This window comes from Thermobia domestica, chromosome 5, assembly GCF_964235325.1.
Source record: "Thermobia domestica chromosome 5, izTheDome1.hap1.1, whole genome shotgun sequence".
Taxonomy (NCBI): Eukaryota; Metazoa; Arthropoda; class Insecta; order Zygentoma; family Lepismatidae; genus Thermobia; species Thermobia domestica.
Genome location: NC_137458.1, coordinates 278,814,090 through 278,832,048, shown reverse-complemented (window position 1 = coordinate 278,832,048; position 17,959 = coordinate 278,814,090).

The window sequence follows — 17,959 nt, the reverse complement described above, 5'->3', positions numbered from 1 at the left end:
CCCTTTCTGAATTGCTTTATGTAAATGCAAGGACACATTTTTACTTGACAGCTATAAGTTATGAATATTTTCATATAAGGTAACATTGGCTAAAATGCCATACTGCGTTACTCGTAGGGATGGGCTAGGGTAACCAGACGTACTGATTTTCGCAGTACAGTACTGTTTTTCAAAGAGCTGTCCTGCGTGTTGCGAAGATGTCTAGGAAATCGAGAAATATCCTTCTTCTTTAAAATGTCCTGCGAAATGTCCAGAGTTAATTTATTTGCAATATCTTAATGTTTCATTCTTTATTCACAATATTTTGAATCAAACACACTCTTTTCCTGAATGATGAACCGCTGTGTTTTTTAACACTCCTCAGAAGACTAGGGATGGAGAACAATCAACAAACCATTTTTTACAATACATCGCTTTTACTGAGAAGGCCTTGTTGAGATATCGGTAAAGTAGGAAAGGTTTCTTATTGAACTTATGACAGTGATGCTAACCAAGTTAAATAGAAGTTCCTTTGTGCCGGTCTAAATTTTCTTTCATTTCTTAAAATAATACCACGCTTCGAAATTTATTATTATTATTATTATTATTATTATTATTATTATTATTATTATTATTATTATTATTATTATTATTATTATTATTATTTAGCCCAACACGAACTTTGACTGTACGTTCATAAAATAAACCAATTTGTTATTCATCAAAGCATTTGGAGTTGTGTTTAATTCCTTTAATAATTTTGTTCAGTGCTTCTTCTTAACAAAAATGTTCATTAACTTAAGGTTAACATTAATTGAAATAATGATATGCGTATTGCCGACGCAGTAAGATATCATATAGAGTACTATTATACTTGTGTCCTACTTTTCGATTGTTAGAATGTGGTCATCCTACGATGGGCACGAGTGAGTACGAGCGAGTATTCTTTGAAACTCGATTCGACTAAAAACAAACATCTTTGAAGGAGATTCGAAAAATTTCCTCCAACTCGACTCGAATTCGGGTCGAGTCGAACCAAATCTGGTTTGTAGTTTCGAGTATTCTCTTCAAGTATCTTGCATAGACAATATAGGTTATCAATGATACTAGTACTACTACTAGTACAACTTTTATTATTATTAATAATAATAATAAATAATAATTATAATTATAACAACACTGTGTTTAAACATGAAAGAAACGCGGTCTGTGTTTGAATACTAAAAAACTAGTTGATTGCTAACCTCGGTAGTCGTGAATTCTAGGAGTCAAGGATATTGTTCACGAGCTTGTGAATTTGGGTTGAGGGTTTAGGTTGAGTATTCGGGCTCGAGCCAAACATTGTTAAAAGTTATAGGGCACTGGCCAAATATCTTCAAAACTGTTCGGCCCGGGTTTACAATTGTAAACAACTTGAGCAGCTGGGCTCACAGCTCACTCACTATGGACCCGAACCGAGAAGTGAGCCGAGCCAACAGCTCACCGAACCGTGTCAGCAAGAGCCTTCGGCCCAGATGAGCCGAACCGAGCAGATGGTTCATCCAACCAAGCCAGCTCGAGCCGATGGTTCACCCCGAGCGAGCCGGCTCGAGCCATCGGCTCAGTTATTACTTCCCAACTGAGCTTCTTATTAAAAAAGTCTCTTGTGGTCTCGATATCGAGACGAGAAGACATGCGAGCATGTTTCCTCTAGTGAGCAACATTAAAAGTATTCCATATTACTACTTAGCTTACATTTCTCATGGCTTTCGCTTTCTAGTGGAATCAGGCCATGATTTCAAAACGAGTTAAAACGTAATAATAATAATAATAATAATAATAATAATAATAATAATAATAATAATAAATATAAGTATTCCATACATATAGAAATGCTTTTGACCAAGCACACAAGAAATTATATTTTGTCCATTTAGCACTATCATTCTTTTGTCACTCACAATTATTAATATTCATATAGTAAATATCTTATAATTCTTATATTTTAAAATCAATTGACAGGTCTCTGATTGCTTTTATGAGAAATAAATATTTGGTTTTATAGATACTACGCAGTGGGGATGATCGTGCGTTGTTTCGGTCCTATGCCGTTTCGGTCCTGCGCCGTGTCGATCCTGTGCCGTTTCGTTCCTATGCCGTGTCGATCCTGTGCCGTTTCGGTCCTATGCCGTGTCGATCCTGTGCCGTGTCGATCCTATGCCGTGTCGGCTCTATGCCGTTTCGATCGTACGTATTCTATGCATATAACTTGCACAGGCATAGAATCGACAGGAGTTTATAATTTGTAAGAGCAAAGATTAAACAGATAATAAAAATATTATTTTTTTAGGCACATGATTAAAAGTTAAATTATTTCAGAGCAGCGGCGTGAGAGCAAAACGGCACAGGATCGACACGGCATAGGATCGACACGGCATAGGACCGAAACGGCACAGGATCGACACGGCACAGGACCGAAACAGGTTTCTGAGCTGAATTGTCGGTCGTATGCCGTGTCGATCCTGTGCCGTGTCGATCCTGTGCCGCATCCCCAGGCTGTCGTCAAATGACTTCATGCCTTTAAGTGCAAAACCTGTTCTTCATCAGCACAAGGTGATACTGTGTGTATGGTGGAGTACTGCTAGGATTGTGCATTAAGAGTTCTTGGAAAGTGATAAAGCCATAACCAAAGAGATGTACTCAGCACAAGTGCAAAGAGTAGCCGAACATCTCCCAAAGAAACAACCTGCACTAGTGAATAGGAACGGTGTTCTTGTCCACCAAGATAACGCTAGACCTCATACAGCGAAGATGACCCTGGAGGTGATTTATTCTCTCGGCTGGAAACTTCTGTCACATCCAGCGTATTCACCAGACATTCCTCTATCAGATTACCATTTTTTTTTTTTTTTTTGCCTATGGACAACCATAAGCGCAATCGACAATTCAAAACTCGAGAGGAGGTTAAAAACGCGGTGGTGCGGTTTTTTTGAGTTCCAACACAAATACTTCTCCAAACATGGCATCTACAGGCTTGAAAAACGATGGGAGAAGGTTGTAGAAGCGGATGGTGGATATTTTGCGGATTAAACAAGGTAAACACATTTTTTGGAACTTTTTTTTGTATTGAAACCGCACGAACTTTCTTGGTTACCTGGTATAAAAGACGAAGTCCTGAGTGAGTAACTGATCTTTGCAGAGGCCAAACCGCTTAAGCTAGAAACTTGAAATCCGGACAAAAGGTAAGATTTATGACGTAGGATATCATTAAATTTTTTTTTTTTTTTTTTTTTTTTTTTTTTTTTTTTTGGAAATTCGAAGAAAGGAAGAAGGAATGGAGTGGAAATTATTTTAATAAAATGACAATCTCTCCGAATCCCTTAAGGTTAGAGACTTGAAATTTGGTGTTTGGATTTCTCATTTAAAATAATTTGACACGCGTTTCAATGTTTTTTTTTTTATACTTTAGTAAAATGGAGAAAGAAGAGGTGGATAGAAAAAGAGGCGGGGATTGCAATTATTATAATAAAATATCAATATCTAACAATCTTTGAAGGTTAGAAACATAGAATTTGTCAGGAATAAAAAAAAAGGAAGCAGATTTGAATTTGTGCTGTAACTTTCACAGAGATGGACTGCAAGGTGACTACGGCCGTTGTGTGGCTTTCACCCATCGTGGTTTTTGCACGTGATTACTTTCAACTCGTGGGTATTCCCCGAAAGTCATGAGTCTGAGTCTAAAGTTGAACTCTTTGATTGTATTATCCCAAATCGCAAACAAAATCAAGAAAGATGGACGAACTCGATTTTTTTTTTTTTGAAATTGCATTTTTCAATCTTTAAATGAAACAAAAGGGCACAATTACAATTGGAAAAAATGTGTATAAACAGTTATATATTATATATAAACAGATTAACGTCCCACACTTGTGCCAGGACGGCTAAAGGAGACGTGGACGTACGGATTATAGTGGAATCCGAACCACTTTTTTTTTTCGTTCAATTGTACTCCCACCGGGACCAGGCGTATCAAAGGTAATCGTGCTAGCTATTAGGCCAAACAGGGTCCATATTATATCTGAGATGAAATGAAAAATAAGCTATACGTACTTTATTGGTAATTTCGTTTAAAAATGAGAAATTTTCAAAATTAAATTTTAATTCGCATTTTTTTCAAATAACTGATATTGACAAATATCTCCAGTCAGTATGTTAAAGGAAATATAGTTTATGCGCAGTGATGAACGGAAACATCACTTTGGTTTTACATTTCTGATCATCTTTCGTTCATTTCATTGTAGTCTTTGCTAACCTCTAAGAGAGTTTCATTTTTCTTACTATTTATGCATTATAATGGTTTATATTGAGATTCTATACAATTTTAATTCATGTAAAATTTTTACATACTTCGTACTAGATCTGACAATATTTCTGTTGAGTTTCTGTAAGAGAAAGTTCAGTATTGCTATTTTTGTTATTAGATTATTTGAAATATTTTATTAAATAAATTGTGCATTTATCTTAGTAGTGATTCATATGGTTAAGGAGTATTGCAATATATTATATTTATATAGGATTTATATTCACAATTCATTTCTTTACACTGTTACTGCTGCAGTTTAACTTCAAACTGTCGAGTCGCTCTGAGATCCTGTTAGTAGTACAGCAGGCCCACAACCAGAGGAGGCTAGGGGGCCTAGCCCCCCTTAACTTTTCTTGCTTCCTCCAGACCTCAATACAAAATTCCATTATAAATTCAAAAAACACAATTTAGGTACTCTATTTGTAAGAGAATTTTTGATGGCTTGACCTCCCCTAATATATTCATGACCCCCAAACTTCTGTGGCTGGTTGCGCGCCTGTAGTACAGTCTAATGTTTAAATGCAGTGATGTTTAGCATTATGTATTGGGAACTGTATCCATTTTATTCTCCTGTACTTGATCTGTGACCTTGAGTGAGTAGGCCAGTTCTTTTAAATTAAAAACCATAACATTCTTATTTCGGAGAAAAGCCGCGAAATTCATGTTGGGACAATCATCACTGAGAATAATCACGGAGCCACTAAAACATCATTGGAGTTCAGTTTGAATATTATATTTTTTCTCTTAACTTTCAATCTGCTGAATTATATTCTGATACACGCGTAAATAGAAATGAAAGCAGTATGTAAAGATAGCTCCCTATATTTTGGCCGAGTTGGAACACTGTGTGCTATATACTATTAAATATCACTTTATAATTAGTTCTTGTATTATTTTTATGTTAACAAGAAATGCAAATAGAAATATAATGTATTTTGTTATTTGTTGACATTTTGTATTGTTTATGCATGTATACTTTTGTATCTATTTTGCGTAGACCGAGCCTATCTTTTTTTCAACTGTTGTCCCGCAATTGTTATGTAAAATATAAATGATTAGAGCAAAATGTACACTCTTTCGTTAAAATGAATATAATCGTCAATACAGTATTTTCTTTTGTGCAAGTACTATGCAAAACAACGCATCTGATATAGGGGGTTGACTATGTGTGAAGTGAATTATGACACCGCCATGCCTCCGAAACGGAAGTACATATTTAATTTAAATCTACAGAAAGAATATACATTCATTAAAAAACATAAATTCGGATCCTAAAATGAAATTTGGGAATCAGGTTTACACCCTCCTCCAGCCCCGGATTCATATACGTTCCATTCTTGCAAATTAAAATTCTGGTCACCTTGACGTTACATTTATCTTCCAGAAAGCGAACCGCCCCCTCCAAACAATCCTTCTGGATCCGTTAGTGCTACGGGCATATAATTTGAAGTACCGTAACCTGGGGCTACTTGGAAAACTGACATTTCTGTGTTATATGATATAATGAAAGAACTATGACAGATATGTCGTTTTCTTCCAGACCAATGAGAAGTAAGCACCTAAAAGAAACAACATGGAAACAGCAAGAAACAAGTGCTGTGTGTTATTTATAGACAGATCTAAAAATTCTCACAGCAATTGACACTTTGTGTTTTTTGAGTTTTCTATAAATTGTCCCTGTGTTCCCGTAATGAAAAGTGATTTTATGTGGTTGTGCTAAATATCATTGCTTTCAGAAGTTTCCTAAAGAGACGAATTAGTTTTTCATTTCCACTTCCTTTCTGGAACAATATGTGGCCATTTTTAAATTTCCTTCCGTTTTTCTACTAAAAATGATGATATTGATCAGTGGATGGACAACGATGACATTATTGAAGTTTTTCCTGAACCTACTTACAACCGCAGAGAACAAGTTGTTTTCCCATACTTCTTTGCAGCAAAGAATTTCAATATATGAATTTTTGTCCTTATCATACTGTGTTACATTATTATTATTATAACAGTACCTTATTATATTTTTGCAAAGTGTTAACGTAAATGTGCACTTGTAAAAATGTTACCAATTTTGTAAACTAATGTAAGGCAATTATTGATCTGATACATACATAAATTTCATAAAATTATGTAGGGAATGTTTTAATGTCTTAAAGGAGTCTCAAGAGTTTCGGCGTGTATTGGCATTTGTCAAATTTTCCCTTGCATTGTTTGAAAAACTACCGTTTTTAAAAGCATATTGCAAAAACATTTTTTACTGGTTTTGTAGACCTTAAGGAAGACAAGCTTAGATTGGTTCAACAATTTATTGTGTTTAACTAAAAGATTGTGCAAAAACAAGTATCTTTTTTCTTATTTAAAACACCCTAGGAAAACATTACTATACCCGAAAAATAGGCATGTTGCATATCAATCTTCTCAGAAAAGTGTGATGTTTCAAGTGGTTCTCTCCAAATAGTCTCATCTTTTACACAGCTCTTACTACTATGAAAAGACATATATTTTAGCTCCTGGGAGGCTTCAGTCTCAGTAAATTGTTAAGACTGCAGGAAAAGGTAACATAGACTATCACCCAAGAAGAAGAAAAATTAATTACAATAAATAACAAGGTGTAGTATGAAAAAGAAGAAACTATCCAAGTAACCTCAGTTTACGGTACTCACCAACTACCTCTATTAAAATTGTTGCCTGAGTGCCTTAGGATTCTGAAACATGGATTTTTGGATAGGGCACATAGGGTCTACCAGTTCCTAAGTGAAGTCTTGACGCGACTACGGTAGGTCCCATAGTTTTGGAGTTATGGACGTTTAAAGTTCATTTTCTCATATTTTGGGCAGCCTGTAACTCCGAAAGGAAGCATTTGTGCACCCAGGTTGGTATATACTTTACGTTTTATCTTGGTGTCAGGAATCACCTCCCAAACGTTATCGGTGTTCTTTTGAAACACCCTGTATATGCTTTGCATGTGTCGCCGCAACGCTCACTATATAGAATCAATACCCGGCACACTGATATGAGAAAATTAAATTACACAGCTATCTCGCCTCTGATTTTCATTCATCGGGGTACATTCAGTGAGTCAAACATTTGTAGCATCGTCAATCTGGACACTTTGTTTAGCCCCGATCTTCGGGGAAAATAACACACGCTTTTATCGCTTGTGTAGTCCACATTGTTCTACTCGGTATATGCCTTCTGTCTTGGTTTACTAGATCTCCAGACCGAATCGCTCTATCGAATACACGTGGGACGGCGTCTAATTGCCATCCAGGCTCCGACAATTGCCATCCAGGCTCCACTGCATAACACGAAGTTTATCCATGCTTAAAATATGTCTTAGTAATGTATTTTTGCAAGGAAAACACGAATCAGCGATTAGTTTCTTCGTATCACGTACATTTCCCCTGAAAACACCATCTTTATACATTACGTGTATCACGTTGGAAACAATAATTGTGAATTCGTTAAAACTCTCCGAAGTTAGGAAATCACAGCGGCAAATTACTTTGAGTGACTTGCAGTAAAGAAAACACCTGCAACCCTGTTTTCTTAAATATCACTGAGCAAACAGAACTATAGTGCTGCCAAAGTGTCTTGAGCCGTGGGAAAAATGTGAACTAAAGCTCACACCCACGAGACACCAACGCGTTAAGTCAATAAGGGTTCAGCTGTTGCTAAGCGAAAGGAACTGGAATTCCTTCAGCCGATAGCAGCGCCTGGAACGAAAGACTAGGTGTCAAGTCAATGTGGTATATCTTTAGTGTGTGCGTGAATGTGTGTGTGAGAGAGAGTAACCAATCAGCGCATTGTTTACTTGATCATCCACTGGCAAAAACATACACGTTTGCTTCCTAGAAAATAAAATTAGACACGAAGCTTGATTCAGGATGTGGTATAGTCAGGTTCCATTTAAAACTGTTTGTGTTGTTTTTCCGTCCCGTTGGAAGTAGGAAAAGGGAAGGATGAAAAAGAAAACTTTTACTATAACGGGGCACACCCTAACTGTTCTGCAGTACATATTTGTCGAGTATCGTTGAAAAATGGTAGTAGAAAAACATTTTTGAACCCTATGTTGAAGAATATTAAAGGAAGTTCCTTACAAAGCTTATGCTCACACTTTAATTACCTTAGACTGAAAATTCGTTAAGCCATCGTCTTAAAAATGAAGTAATCTTTCGATTATATCATAGCTATATATCACGGATCCGAAATTTCTGGAGAAATTTGGACAACATTTCCTGAAAACCCAATGGAACGCTTCAGTTGAGATACTGCACAAACAACATTTCTAGAAATACTGCCCATCCTTGTTATACGTTTGAAAATTCATTAAACTACAATTAGTAGGTATGAGGATTAATGAAAAAAAAAAGAACTTTTTCGAACAAAGGACAACAATGTTAGTAGCTAATATGACTTTAGGAGATAGGAACGCTAATTGAGAGAGAGATCATGCTTTGATGGGTAAACGGTAATACGTAACCTTGTGAGTAAACCGAGTGTCTGTAAAAGAACTTACCACAAAATACGCCATTAATAATCGCTACAGTATGTGGTCTAGTGATTTTAAAATGGCTGAAAAAACACCCTCCTGAAGAAATCTCATGGGCGCAATCTGCATTATTAAAACCCGCCTCTGGGCACTACTTAATGATGATGTACCGTATATATATACTTCTTCCGTTCAACAGGAGTGCAATTCGGGGCAAATTTCTTTCAAATTCCAATGTTAAATTCAAATTTCCATACGACAGCTTCCCTCCACCTCTTTTTTGAACGCATTTGCGGAGTTGCAACCTCTTAACATCTACAGTGTCTGTTCTTTCTTTCCAATATTAAGCTAATATGAAACAGATGTCAGGTAAGGTGAGAACAAGGAAGCTGAACTTGAGAACAGGTATTTCTTTAAAGAACAAAAATAATGCAGGTCGGTATTGTTTACTATCTAGTGTACATCAGTGGAGTAGCCAGGGAGGATGACCCGGTTAAAGGTCCCACCTTTAATCCAGTGGTATTGAAAGTGAACTCTGCTTATACGGAGTATGTTCCATTTGGAATCCTGATGTTATGACTTACTATTATTATTATTAGATTCCGGCATAAGCATAAATGAGCTTATCTGGACAGATCTAATCGAAATTTGATAATCTACGAGTAGTAATCCATCGTAAAAGAAATAGAGATCACTATATTTGATGACTGAACTCGACCAGGGACAGGTTCGGCTAGGCTTGCCTTGTATGTTGTACTTCATCTCTCAGTAACCATTGGCCGGATAAAAAACAAATTTGCTGTAGAGTAGGTATCATGTGGATGGGGATGAGTTTTTGTCGCTCGATTTTTTCGAATACGTCATAGGCGAGTTTATAAATAAGTATTTCATTAATTACGCTGTATTATGATGCAAGTCATTTGTGTTGAAAAATTCCTAAAGGGCAGATTCTTCATGAGAGAGATTGTATCGAATGTATGACAGTCGTCACCTCCCACAATTATCTATATATTATTAGATAAGAAATTTGTACTTTTGTTTTCTTTAATTTTTGTTACACTTTGGATGTATTTTTTTCGTTTTTTTTCACGAAACTGGGCAGTGGCCATCGTGTTCAGCATCCAACAGGACACCCTCGCTGTCACTAGGGTAATTTGTTGTTCTCGGGTGGCGAAGAAATCCCAGCCATCTTAACGAACTACATACGCACACACACACAAATTTCAAAATTAACAGAAGAGAGAGAAAGACAAATTTTTAAAAACTAAGGCAGTTGTACTGAAGCATTGGAACAGACACCACGGTGGATAGCGCCTTCTATTCGTTCGTAGTGCACATTTTTTCTGAATATTCTAAATATCATCATGCATAGATAAAGTTAGTGACGATAGTGTCGTCGACGTCAATGTGCCGAACGTCCTTTATTATCTAGATTCTCTCTCATTTCGAAGATGCGTGTGTGGAACATTGCATTTGTGTGTATATGGGTTGGCGAGTAAGCTTCAACGAAATGTCAGTAAGGGGCCGCGGTGGCTCAGTGGTAGAGCGTTCACCTCTGGTGCTTGGGGTCCCGGGTTCGATCCCAGCCCCCGCCAAGTGAACTTTGTGGTGGACAAACACCGTGTGCGTGGGTTTTCTCGGGGTTCTCCCGTTTCCTCCCACTTTCTTCATTCCACCATTTCATTCATTACTCATCATCACCGTCTCCTTTAGCCTAACCGGCATAACCGTGGGACGTAAAACTTAAAGATTTCATTTCATTTCAACGAAATGTCAGTACCAGAGCCTACGATTTGCTTGTCGCAGAGGGAAGGAGAGGACTCAGCCTCCAGCCTCCAATCTCAAGTGTATACGAGTAACAATGAAGTAAGAGATCGAGAGTTTTCACACATTAAAACTGAGGCTGTTTAAATCTTTTGTTAGTAATCAGACTGTTGGATGTACGATGGATCGCGGTTCCATGGCCACTGTGGTTATCAACCATTTCATTACCTTTTGCCGCACCTATTCATGGCTTTTGTGTTGGGGGAAATCCTAACGAACTTTAATTTCAACGTTCGTCATTTTGGAAGCCACAATGTATGTTTAGTTCCCGAAAGGAGATGTGACTCATATTTTTGTTGTGTGCGAAATTAAAACTTTATTTTCTCCGGCAATAAAAACTATCCTTATGATCAAATTTGAATAATAACAACAATAACTTTTTTGTTGGATTGAATTAAGCTGTTACTTATATCGGTCTTCGAATGATTTAGGGTTGCTTGTGGCTATAAATTAAATACTAGATATGTATTCCGTAAATTGAGACCATTTGTAAATTAATATTCACAAATATTATAAAATCGCTTCCTTATTTATCACCCATGTCATTGATGACCTAACATTAATACAATGGTCAGTTCATAGAAAAATTGTTATAATCAGAGTAGCAATTAATATAGTATGATTTACATGATTATCAGACATCAAGTCAGATATATTCATAACAATTAAATTTTTACTGGCAGGAAAATACAATGTTAAGCCTATTACCAGGACTAAGTTCACGAAAGGTTGTGCACGAGTCAATTTTCACTAAATAAATGTCGATATTATAAATATCACCAAGTAATAAATAAACTTCAATATTTTATTTACAAGTATGAATATCTCTGAGTATTATTAGACGCAGTTTTGTGTATCAAGTGCTTTGTATATATATATATATATATATATATATATATATATATATATATATATATATGTATAATTAATGATTATTTCGTATGTTTAATTTGTGTAGATGTATTGACTCATAGGCTTATATACAAACTTAACGTTATCTATTCTAAACTCGTAAGTGCACTTCTATTCTATCAATCCTTCATATATTTTCGAGCTTTTGCTCAGTTAGCAAGTCATGACTGCATAGAAATTCAAAACTATCCACAACCTCTAAATTATTCAAGTATTTTTCTCCTTTCATCATTTTTCTCTTTTAATATATTTCTTTTTTAAATAAATGGTATTCGTTTCAAATAAATCATTTTACGTGTAACTCGATTACCTGTGTGTCAATGTGCTATCTCGTAAAAGGTAGATCAAAGTAAGTTCAATTCAATAAGGTGTCGAAAAGGATTTTTAAATGCTTGATATTGTGATTTTGGTTTGAATGATATCCATGTATTGAAACAAGATAAAATATTCATCTTTCTTTTCAAATAAGACAAAGAGATTACAAGAATGTAATTGTTATTACCATTTTCTAAGTTACGGTAATTATTTCTACAACAGATTTCCTGTTATGTAACCATATTTATTTTTATCTCTAAATTTCTTTGTTTTGTTGTTTCAAGAAAAAGGAAATCAAAATTATTGTTAACTCATTTAATATTCACATTCGAAGTTTTCTTTAGTGACTAAAAGTTTATTTTTGTTATGAAATTCCTAACTGTTGTCATTTATGTAAAATAGCTTTAACTTCTTTACTTTTGCAAACTGAGTAATCCATTTATTATTATTATTATTTGACTCTATACTAATAGTGTTTTTGGTGACAGTTGAGCTGACTATCACAAACGCCATTCACCCAAATCACTCATTTAAATACTAGGTTTTACTTTAATTTTTAAAAATACTTTTAGTAAAGTCTAAAAATTGCATCAGGCAGCAACTGAATTCTTAAATCTCTAAGAATTCACTTGCTTCTTGAGAGACGGTCAGCTAGACTATTCCAATCGAATTGCATTAGCGTGATTATATTTCAGCCATGCAGCATGTGAAAGAAGACGGAGCAAAACATTTTAGTTAGCGTTTATAACATTTTCTTTAAATTCCACTTTTAAGACTTGCCTTTCTCCAAAGCCCTGGAATCCGTTCGGAGAGGGGTTGGTCTAGGAGTGAAGTAGGAGGGGGAGTAATATTCAGGCGGCCCAGCGGACGAATCTTCGCATCTGTAGCGTTTTCACCTGAACCGAGGTTCGACTCCAGTCGGACTCAACCCTCGGTAAAGCTAACCGCAAAAAATGATTTTCTCATAACTTCTTACACGATTTTGTTTACAATTTATAAATATATTTTCTAGCACTATAATGTGCCGTTTGTCTTGAAAAACATTCCATAATGGATCAATACTCTAAACAGGGAGGTGCGCAGGGATTTATTTCAAGGCGTTCAAATCAAATATGAGAAATTATATTTTTTTAAAAAATGTAAAATTGTCAATAAAATTAGACTAAATTTGCAGAATTTACAGAAAAGTCGAGATTGCGGAAGGTTCGTACTCTCGAGATTCCCTTCTGCGTACGTCTCTGGTCTTAGGCTAGTTTTAGACGAAAGCATTTATCGTAGCATTTCTCGTAGCAGATGTGCTGCCAAAAATCTCGTATAATATTCTATGGCATCAAAAGTATATTGTGCTTTTACACGGTAGCATTTTGATAAGCATTTTGTCGTGACGTAGCAAACAAATCACTGCAGAAGAGCGTAATCAAGGCTCCAAAACTAAAAACAGATATTTCAGTCACTATTTGTTCTGAAGTCCTTTTTTGCATATGCTTATTATGATACAAAAGACTTTTAACGGTGCAGTTATACTATATAGATCCATAGATTTTAAAATTTACAGAAGAAATTTCTAATATTTTAATAGAGTATAAGTAATGGAAATATGGTGTGCACTTACATCTGAGATGCGTATTTACGTGGAAATATAGAAATTAAAGTCGAACCTGAAATGCACGTAATCTTCAACAAGCTGCCATAAAATTTTGGAAAGTCTGTAATTTCCCCATTTTGTATAGAGAACAGAAGCCAACCAACCCCTTCGGAGCATCTAACCCATTCCCACTACTGCTGCTGCTACTACTACTCCTATTCCAAGTACTACTACTGCCCGTTCCTACTCCTATTCCTCCTCCTCCTACTGCTACTACTCTTACTATTACTATAGGCCTACCTACTCCTACTGTTACTATTTCTAAGTACTCCTACTTCTACTCTTACTACTACTTACTCCCCCTACTCTCCTCCTACTTCTACTTACTTCTACTACTACTACTATTACTACTACTACTGCTACTACTATTACTACTACTACTACTACTACTACTACTACTACTTACTCCTCCTACTACTAATACATCTACTACTGCTACTACTTATACTATGGATTCGTATAATAAAACTTTGCCAGCTGTCTTGAAGATCTGTTAAATTGAGCCTGCACCGGAGAATGTAAGAGCACACCTCAAAAATGATTGCTGAAGGTGCAATAAATGAAACGAGAAAGTATTTTTTTAAATGAATTTCTGTGTGGATCCGTATAGTGAAACTGCACGCTTTTATCTTTGTACAAACAAGGATGCTCCTCATATTTTTAAATCAACATAATAATAGTATCCCTACTCCAACTCATTTTTCTTTACTACAATTCAATTTCCCACACAAAACAAAGAGCATGGATATTTGAAACAAAATCTTTCGCTTCCTTTTAATACACCACGGCGCTGCAATCGGAGCAGAAATGCTGGGGAAAATGCTACGAAATAGAGCAGGTTCTATCGGCAAGAAATGCCATAGGATATGCCATGGCATGGGAAATGCTATAGCATTTGCTACTTTACACGGCAGGATATCGATGATACGATTTTTGCTACGAGAAATGCTACGATAAATGCTTCCGCCTAAAACTAGCCTTAAGAGGGAATTTTATTCAGACAATTTTTTCAAAAACCGCTCAGCCGATTTTGTTCATATTTCATTAAAAAAAAAAGTTTTAATTTGGCGTAAAAACAAGTATTTTCTTTCGAAAATGTCTACAAACAGTAGTTCATTCTTGAGGTGTTTCTTCAGACTTATTATGTAATCTTGTAAAAAAAATACTCAAATGATTATTTTCGTATTTTACAAATGAAAACAATGATAGTAACAACGCAGTTCTACAACATGGCACATGTCATGGAAAACTCAACAAGAAGTTTTTTTTTAGTTTTGGAGGTAAGTTTTCTTCGAAGTTTTCATATTTTTTATTCATAGTTCATAAATAAATGTTTTACTAACAACTACGGCATGATTCGATTTTAATTAATAAAAAGGATCGAGAAAGTTTAGTGCGCTGGTGTGTAACTTTTATTTATTTTTGAAAAGACTATGCATTTTAATATAGCCCTTGGATATTTATTTGGTATTTTACATACGTAGTTTCAAATAGTTTCAAATGGTAAGGAGAATACCTTTATTTAATCTATTCTAATCTTTATCCATTTTACAAATACTACATTAATAAGAATATTGTTAAGGATTCTTGCCCAGGTTGAGGAAGATGTTTAATAATATTTAGAGTGAAATAAATTGTGGTAAAAGAAAAACTCATACGATTGGAAAATAAAGTTAATAATTCCGATTCACTAGAATGTTTAACTACTTACAGAGCAGCAACTGAACACAAACATTCAGAAACTAATTAAGCATAATTCGAAATCGGTTCTGCAATATTTCAAATAGTGGCGATTTTAACTTAACTATCAATATGAAATAGCTCATTTATTTAGTTTATTATGTATTCCCGTTGAAAGTACAAATGAAAATTTCAATGGCACAATCCAGCACAACCTTTAAAGGCTGATTCTTTTGAAATATTAATATTGGTGATGATTTTCACTTGGCTGTTAAACCAGCGTCACCACTTTATTTCATTATTACTTATTCCGTTTCATAACACAAAATAAAATTTGAACGGCCCAATCCGGCACAAACTAAGTACAATAATTTCCAAATCATTTTTAACATGTTGAATGTCGATTTTCACTTGATATCAAGTCAGCATCGTCATCTAAAGCCTGTGACAAACATCTTGGTATTTCAGCTAAAAGAATAAAACGCAAGCTCTGGCGCGACGTTGCCAAGTGGTAAAGGGGTATGGCTATGGCTATGCAGACAAACTACAGAGCGATCAGGTGACAGGAGATAGACTTGGATGTGTACAAAATAAATCTGGCAATGCCGCTGGCCTCTCATTTGCTAGCAGCATTTAAGGAGAACTTGGAGCCCCGCCTTCAAATGTCAAGATGTTTGTCACGCCATTTAATTTTGTATTACAATTCATTATTACCGACAAGAAGAATATGAAATCTCAAAAGCATAATCCAGTATAAATGTAGCACAACTGACTAACAAGGAGAAAGCAAACTTTGGTAAATGAACTTCGGAGACATTTTTTGCAAGGTGATAGTGCACATTTAAAGTGTTCATATTACAAACTGGGAGAGCGCAATGGACTAATACAGCAGAGAAAAAGCGTCTTAAAGTTTTCAAATCGCCGTATATGTCGTATGTTGCGCAAACTTGTAAGGTAACGGAGTGGCAGAATCAATACCATCTGTGACTCATGTGCAAAGGGTCTCGGGTTTGATTCCCGCTGGAGTCAACTTTTTGTGTTTTGCTTCAACCAATGAAGTAGCCATTTGTAGCTACAAGTAAAATGTTAACTCACCACATGTTTTTAAATTAATTACAGCAATAGAAATATTCAAATCAGTTGTAAAATCGTTTAATTAATTAAAAACATATGGTGAATTAACATTTTACTTGTAGCTACAAATGACTAGGGGAGAGGGGGTACATTTGAACATATGTTTTCATATATGCGTTTTTGCTTCCAAACGCTCAGTAAATTTCCTTATAGAATTGAAGCCCATGCTAAATATAATATACACTACATTTGTCATAAAAGAGAGGACTTTGTTTGAACTTCTCATTGTATGCAAAGGCGTTGGGAGTGTCGTTCAAATGTACCCCCTTGGGGGGGCAGATTGGAACAAGCATGGGGTAGATTTGAACTTACGTGGGGCACTTTTGAACAAACCATTATTTTATTACAATAATATTTATTGTGGATGAATTCGTTTACGAACAACAAAGCTAATGAAATAAAGCAACATTAACGGTTTATGGCACAAGTATTAACCAATCGTACATGGAAAGGAAATAATAATAATAGTAATAAGAGCTAAAACATATGCTGTACTTTATACGTTAGATAAAAATCAACATGATATGTGGACAACATATCTATATTCGTAGGCGTGCTCTGCAGAAAATTTAAAAAATATATATGATCATCGTAGACTATCTGTGAAAATATGATTATGATTTACTCTTCAATTTTGCTCATCATACCTGGATAGGCTTAATGAAAGGTGTATTGCTACTAGCAATTTGTTAAAATTACATTTTTTTACTAGTAAGCGGGTATTGGAAAGGAAATTTATCCAACCCTAAAATTCTGAAAATCTACATTTGGGATGCGCATGAGTAGAGACACTTTGTAAAATTCGAGACGAGTCGAGATAAACATTTCTCGACTCATATTTTCGAGTCGAGAGTGCTCGTAAAAATCTCGACTCGACTCGAATGTCTCAAAAATCTTTCTATAATTTTTAATGTTATTTTGAAGAAAGTATTCACTTAGAAATAGCCTTGAAACGAGTTGATTTGAGTTGATTTTGAGTTTTACATCCCGTTCAGCAGCGAGGCTATATGAGACGTGGACCTACTGATTAACGTGGAATCCGAACCACATGAGCTCCCGCCGGGAATCGAACCCGGGCCTCAGCCTTGAAACGAATTCCAGCATTTATTACTTTAGAAAGGTACAGAACGTATAAACTTAATAGTTAATCTTTCGAGATCAAGATTTAATTTTCAGCTCAATTCAATTAGTTAAAAACTAATAATTAATGTGATATTTGCTTGTACTTAAATATAATAATAATAATAATAATAATAATAATAATAATAATAATAATAATAATAATAATAATAATAATAATAATAATAATAATAATAATAAACATTTGGTTCTGTAGTTTGTATAAAAGTGAAATAAAGTGAAATTCATAAATTCTCTGAACGAAATGGGAGGGTGCAAATCCGTCGTGTTCCAAGGAAACAGCTAATTGACACCTGTACTGCAGGACGGAGACAAGCTTGCTGCGGCTTAATTTGCTCTGGAAAACATTCACGTTAACATCCATATGTGTAGTGGAGCTCGAGTAAGGCACCATGACGGCTGAGGCGTATCATACACTGCTTAAAGACTACGTAGAACTCTTCATGGCGACCATGTTTCCCAACGGTAGTGGCATTTTTCAACAATATAATGCACCATGTCA